This window comes from Agelaius phoeniceus, assembly GCF_051311805.1.
Source record: "Agelaius phoeniceus isolate bAgePho1 chromosome W unlocalized genomic scaffold, bAgePho1.hap1 SUPER_W_unloc_1, whole genome shotgun sequence".
Taxonomy (NCBI): Eukaryota; Metazoa; Chordata; class Aves; order Passeriformes; family Icteridae; genus Agelaius; species Agelaius phoeniceus.
In genome coordinates this window covers 5,704,539-5,711,812 of record NW_027509866.1, presented here as the reverse complement: position 1 = coordinate 5,711,812, position 7,274 = coordinate 5,704,539, and the positions used below count along the sequence as shown (strand labels likewise).

Below are 7,274 nucleotides of genomic sequence, written 5' to 3'. Positions count from 1 at the left end.
CTAGGAAAGCTGCAAAAGACAGGCCTCAGATACAGCAGAATTGTGAACAGTGCTAAAGCAACAGTCATGAGATAGGTCAGCAGAAAAATTATTTAAACTGTAGAAAAGGCAAGGGCAAATAGAACAATAGCCTATGTATTAATGCTTGTCTGAATAGCTCTCTAAGTTCAGAAAGTTTATCTAGCAAGATATTAGGAAGGTTAAAGCTTAGTAATGGAGCTCTGTGCGTTGTCTCTTACAAACAGGTACTGTATTCTAAAAGAGCAAGCATTGTTTTAACCAAAGGTACGTGTGCTTATGGTGATTGGATAGAACTACTGTCAATATGCTTTTGCTTTGTGTGATTGGTCAAGAAGCTTATAAAGTATGTTGTAACATGAAGTTTTCTGGCCTGCTGCCTGGATTGTGAGCTGCTAGCATCTTCCCATTATCATAATCATGTAATGAGACTGATGCTGAAAAAAGAAACAGCTCGAGACACTTTCCATAGCAGCCCCATCTCGTTCGCATCCGTAAATAAAACCCCAGCCGGTGTTAAAGTTAAGTGCTGTTCTTTTGCTAAATTGTCAAGTTGAAGGTATCAGTTAAGGTTAAAGTGTAAGTTAAGTCCTGTTAAGTTTGAGCTCTGTTCAGCTTTTGGGCCGTATTCCTTTTATCCTTGCCCTCACTGTCCTTGTGTCATACACACACACACACAGGGACAGTTCTCGGCTCATTTCTGGTTTGATTGTCCAGACTTTATTTGGTTTTGTTGTTGCTTTGTTTCCTTGCTGGGCCTGAAGTGTCCAGTCAGGAGCAGAGTGACTCCTGCCAAGGAACTTTGTGCTGCTGTCCCTTAATATTCAATCTGGTTTTTGCTGATCCCTTGCTGGGGATTTTTTCAGCGCTCTCAAGGCCTCGTTGGTACCAGGGTGAAGGAGCCCTGGCCCAGGCTCTGGCCCTGGGGGACACGGGGACGCTGCCGGGGGGTCCCTGTCCCCCTGTGCCACCCCCAGGGCCCCGGCCCCCCGTCCCCGTGTCAGGCTCTGGGGTCGATCTCGTGGAACATCCCCTGGGGGAGGCTGCGGCGCCGGGGGCGGGGGGACCCGGGGGGACAGGGGACCCCGCTGTGCACGAGCAGGGTTGGACTGCTCTGGGGGGAACTGTGAGGGGGCCGGGGAAGAGTGACCTCCCCAGTGACCTCACACAGCCCCTGTGATGTCACACAGCCAAATCTGGGATGTCACCCTGGAATGTCATGCAGCTGCACTGTGATGTCGCAGAAGACTCTGTGATGTCAGAAAGTCACCCTGTGATGTCACAATCTGTACTGTGATGTCATAGCCTGCTCTATGATGTTACACATCTGGCCAGTGATGTCGCAATGCTCTCTCTGATGTCACAGAGCCACCCTCTATGAATTCAGGATCTGCTCTATGGCCTCACACCGTACTCTGTGATGTCACAGACAGATGTGTGATGTCATAAACCCCTCAATGATATCACAAAACCCTCTCTGTGATGTCATATTGCCACTTTGTAAGGTCACAGTATACACTCTGACCTCACAGCCAGCTCTATGATGCCATACAGCCATGCCATGATGTCACAGCCTGCTCTGTGATGTCACAGAACCCCTCTATGATGTCATACAGTTCCCTCTATGATGCTCCAGCTGCTCAGTGACCTCACACAACAAACTCTGTCTTGTCATAGCCCTGTCTGTGACCTCACACAGCCCATTCTGTGCTGTCACACAGCCCCTTGCTGACATCACAGATGCTCTGTGCCTCCATGACACAGCCACAGAGGAGCTGCTGTGACACAGCCCCCTCTGGGACATGCCACAGCCCCTGCCAGTGCTGAGCCCCTGGGAGCTCTGTCTGTGCCCTGCTGGTGTCCCTGAGGGGCCCTGGCAGTGCCCCAGCCCTGCTGGGCTGTGCACAGGAGCTGCTCCTGGCCAGAGCTGTCTCTCTGCAGCTCTGCTGCGCTTGCCAGGAGCTGCCTCTGGGCCAGGAGCCCGGCCCAGCTCAGCAGCACAGACACAGCACAAGGGCTGTAATGACCCTCTGGGGCTTTCGTGCCCTTTGCATCAGACTCAGTCCCTAAGAGTGTGCTCAAAGAACTTCTCAGGGACTCAAAAAGAGGGTGAAACAAGAACGTTTCTCATATTTTAAATAGATCCATCTGAGGGACAGGACTGAGAAAGTGTCCCCAGGTTCCAGGTAGAGCAGAACACTGGTGGCAGTGATGACAGGTGGGGACAAGCAAGGCAAGGGTGTCTCTGGTGCTGAGCAAACCTGCGCCTCTGTCCCTGCAGGCTGTTGGCATCCCCTGGCACACACAGGGCACACACAGGGGAACACTGGGGCTGTCACTGCTGGGGTGTCACACACAGGGCAACGCTGGGTCTGTCACCGCTGGGGTGTCACACACAGGGGAACACTGGGGCTGTCACCGCTGGGGTGTCACACACAGGGCAATGCTGGGGCTGCCCCGCTCCTGCCCTGTCCCCAACAGCTCTGCCAGCGCCTCAAGGGGACACAAAGGCTGAGCCAAAGGGTGAGAATTGCAGAAGGGGCTGAGCTGGCAGGGCCCATTGGGATCAGCCAGTCCAGCCCCCAGCCCTGCACAGTTCCCCCAACAATCGCAGCCTGGGCAGCCCTGGGAGCGGTGTCCAAAGGCCTCTGGAGCTCCGACAACCTCGGGGCTGTGCCCATTCCCTGAGGAGCCTGGGCAGTGCCCGAGCCCCCTCTGGGGGAAGAAGCTTTTGCTGATCCCCAGCCCAGCCCTGCCCTGGCCCAGCTCCAGCCGTTCCCTCGGGTCCTGTCCCTGCTCACCGGGGCAGAGATCAGAGCTTGCCCAGAGAAGCCGTGGCTGCCCCTGGATCCCTGGCAGGGTCCAAGGCCAGGCTGGACAGGGCTTGGAGCAGCCTGGGATAGTGGAAGGTGTCCCTGCCCAGGGCAGAGGGTGGAATGAAATGAACTTGAAGGTCTCTTTCAAACCAAGCCATTCTGTGATTCTGTGGTTTTGGGAGAGATGCTGAAGCTCTGGCTCAGCTTTATCTCAGACCCAGCAGCAGCCATGGGTGGGATCATCACCTCCTCCCTCTCCCTGAGGTGGGAACTCACCCAGTGGCAGTGTGAAAAATGCCAATCCCATGTTAAAATTTTAGAAGTTTAATAGTAATAAAACAGTAATAAAAATTAGAACAATAAGAATTTGGACAATCAAAGTTAGGACAATAAAAGACAGTAAAGGTAAAGAATTAGGGATGTCCAGGTGCTTTGCTCTGCCACAAAAGCACACTTCGCTAACAAAGGAAGGAACCCTTAAAAGAAATAGCCTGTTGCATATTCATATATCTCATACACAATTCAAACATTCCTTTCACACAAAGAGTGTCTTCTGCTTAATTTCTGCTGCCCCCCCTCATCTTGTACATCAATTTCTTGGCTCCTAGAAGTCTGGAAGAAGTCTGGATTGTCCCAATAAGGGGGCAATAATTCTTCTTTTGGTGTCTTGTTGCTGTTTTCTTTATGTGAAGAATTTCTTGGTTATCTTATCCATTCCTTGTGCTAGTTACAAAAAGTATCTTACATCACATAATTTTTTATTTTAATACTATGCTATAGCCTAAAACTATATTTACCACACTGCTTAAAAAGATTAATACAGCACTACAAAAAATTAATACAACAAAACCTTCCAACATAACACATATTATATTCATTTTAATACTTGTGCAGAGCCAATCACATAGTACGCATTTTTCACAATCAATAACAGATACACATCACATTCTGGCAACTCTCTAGGGTAAAAGCTTTTTAAAGACATACCTATAGGGATAACTTTATTCCCTACAGATCCTTAGAAGTACTGCACAGGCTGTGATTAAGTCAAAGAAAGTATGGCAATATACCATCTTTTCCCACCACCCTATGTGCAACTCATTTATTAAGTATTCATACAGTATGTCAGTTGGACACCAAAAGAGAAAACCTGCATCAGCAGCAGCTGAAAACAAAGCTAGAATCTAAGTTGACACATTTCAAAATTTAATTTCTGGGCTTGAAAAGTCATTTGGCTCAATCCAGAACTCTATAAAACAGTTTATTCTCCTACTGAAAAAAAAAATATTCTCATTACAACACATTTTCCAGTGATGCAGCTACTGTTAGACAACAAGAGGAAACACATAGACAGGCAGATTCCTTGCTCCTCTCTTTGTCGTCTCAATAAATTTGCCACCATTAAGATAAATCATGAGAAGCTGCTAGAACACAAAATTCTCTTCCAATTACATACATGAAAAGATCTTCTATTTATTCTTCTCAAGTTAATTTGTAAGGCTTTCATAAAAGATTAGAATTATGGTCTTCTCTACTCCAAATGGAAAATGTTTCATTAGACTAATTCAAGACAAGACTTCACTTTCAACTCGTAACACGTAAGAATGTCACATGAAAGCTGATAAGCAGATTCTGGCCAGAGCACTGGTGTACCTGCTTCAGGCTGGAGCCCCCTGACTGAGTTCTTTTGGCATGTGTTTGGAGTGTCTTACATTTAAACCATGCAAGAGCAAGTCAAAGGCAGGCATCATAGAAATAGCTACTATATATAAAAAAAGGTAACATATTTTATTATAAAAACTATGCTTTTCAAAGCTGAAAATCTTTGTGCTGAGCTTGAGACTGCACTGTATGGCTGACACGAGGCTTTGGTCACAGATTATGCATGAACAATCCAGAACCTCCTGCATTCTTCATGAATTTGTATCTTGTGTATTTTGTCCTTGCCCACACAAGCTAGAAAATTAAGGAAAACATGCACAATGATAAAGAAAACACAGTGCAATTTAGGAACCATTCAAGAAAATCATGGTTCATTTACCTATATGTTACATCCAGAGACAACTCAAACAATTGCTGCTGAAGAACTTATACCATTAACTTTATTACAAATTTTCAAAGGCAGGTGGATTTCCTCTTCCTGCTCAAACAATTTAACAGGATTCTTGCTATTGGCAATTAAATTATTATTTAATTCTACCTTAATATGATTTTAAAGATTCATTATAGCTCTAAAACTGTAGAATACTGTGTGCTTTGTGGATAAATAGGCCAGGGAACAGTTAACAATTCTAGGGATTTATGTCTATCATATTGATTGGTCAGGGTAACATGTGAGCTCCTGTAAAATCCTTTTACAAAACATTATAGTTTATCATACTGTCCTAGGCTAACTATATGATGCTTTTATCCCCAATCATCTGTTCTGTTTATGATGAATAATAAGTTTTGCACCTTTAAGACTTGTTCCAAGTGCGAAGTGGGGAGAGAAGAAGCACAGAGTTTTGTTTTCAGACACTGCACTCACTCCTCCACATTCCTGCTCCTGGACTGTGTTGTCTGCAGATGGACAGACACTGGGACAGAGCTCCCCTTTGTTTTGGTTAGTTTTAGCTAGCCGAGGCAAAAAAGTTCCCTGGACTGTGAGAATTTTACTTTTCTTTGGACCTGTTTAGACCTGCTCCGGACCGAACAGCAGAAGAGCACCAGCAGCTGCACCTGTGGCCCACCAGGCCAGGCCTGGGCTGTGGCATTTCCAGCACCAGAGGGACTGATCAGAGCCTGAGTGAGCTGAGCTGCAACCTGGGGAGGGACTTTCTGAGTTTGTCATCTCTTTTCCAGCAGCAAGAGGTTTTATTGATTAATCTTGTTTATGTTTTCTTGTTTAATAAATTGAGGTTTATTAAACAAGGTTTTTCCAAAAAACAGGTTTTTCCACTTTTCTCCAAGGAGGTATTTTTTCCCTGACTGGCTGGGGGAGAGGCTGATTGAATCTGCTTCCTAGAGGAACCCCTTAGGGGATTCTCTCCCAAATTTACCCTGAACCAGCACACATACTTAACTTGAAAGGATTGTCTGTCTTTACCAGGTGTTAACTTCAAAGAATCCCAGAATCAATGAGGTTGTAAGAGATCACTGAGATCATTGCCTCAAGCTTTGGACCAAACACCACCTTGTCAAACAGACCAGAGCACTGAGTGCCACATCCAGCTGGTCTTTGAACATATTCAGAGACCCTGGGCAATGCCTTCCAATGCTTAAGAAACCTTTCTGTGAAGAAATTCCTCTGATGTCCAACTTAACCTCCCTGGTGCAGCTTAAGACTGTGTCTTCTTGTCCTGTCACTGCTTGTCTGTGAGGAGAGCCCAATCCCCATCTTACTACAACCTCCTGTCAGGGTGGTGTAGAGAGTGAAAATGTTCCCCCTGGGCCTCCTTTGCTCAAGACTGAGCCCTCCTGAGCTCCCTTAGTTCTCTCAGCCATTTCTCATCAGACTTATTCTCTAGACCCTTAATCAACTTCTTTTTTCTTCTCTGGGTTTGGTCCAGATCCTCAATGTCCTTCCTTGGGTGATGTCAGGATGGGTCAGAGGGCAGATCTGCTGGAGGACAGGAAGGCTGCAGAGGGTCCTGGGCAGGCTGGATCCATGGGCTGAGACCACTGGCATGAGGGTAAACAGGACCAAGTGCTGGGTTGTACACTTTGGCCACACTGACCCTCTGCAGCTCCCAGCTGTGGAAAGAGTGGCTGTGAAGCCGATTGACAACACCTGAACCTGAGCCCAGGTGTGCCCAGGTGGGGAAAAAGGCCAATCAGCATCCTGGCCTGTATCAGCAATAGTGCAGCCATCAGGATCAGGGCAGTGATTGTCCTGTGCTGGGCACTGATGAAGACACATCTCAAGTGCTGTGTCACTTTTTGGGGCCTTCAACAATAATTAAAATTTCCCAAGCAATTGCTTTATTCATTATTTATTTGCCTCCCTTCCCTGCTTGGCTGTGACCAGAACTACACCAAAAGGAAAGTGCCTGCAGCCGAGGGAAAGCTGCCCTTGGGTATCTGTTTCTGTTTGTTGCTGCTGGTGGTGGTGTTTGTTTGCCTTGCTGTACATATTGGTAAAGAACTGTTACTCCTCTTCCCATATCTTTGCCTGAAAGCCCCTCAATTTCAAAATTATAATAATTTAGAGGGAAGGGGGTCACATTCTCCATTCTAGAGAGGTCCTGCAGACATCTGTCTTTCAAACCAAGACAAGCTGACAATCAACAATTTATTAACAATTGTTTATTAACAATTAATTGAGAATTATCAATTACTTATCAATCTAATAAACAGCTAATTAACTTAGGTAACTAAAAGGTAAGATAGAGGTCTTCACTGGAGCTTGAAAGGGTACTGCAGGGGTCCCTGCTGAAGGGGCCATCAGCAGCAGAAGGCACG

The 7,274-nt window shown here is 46.4% G+C and overlaps 1 pseudogene; it reads right to left on the bottom strand.

Annotated features, from left to right (window-relative positions):
- The window catches only part of LOC143692461 (uncharacterized), a 44,698-nt pseudogene continuing 37,424 nt past the window's right edge, over positions 1-7,274 (bottom strand).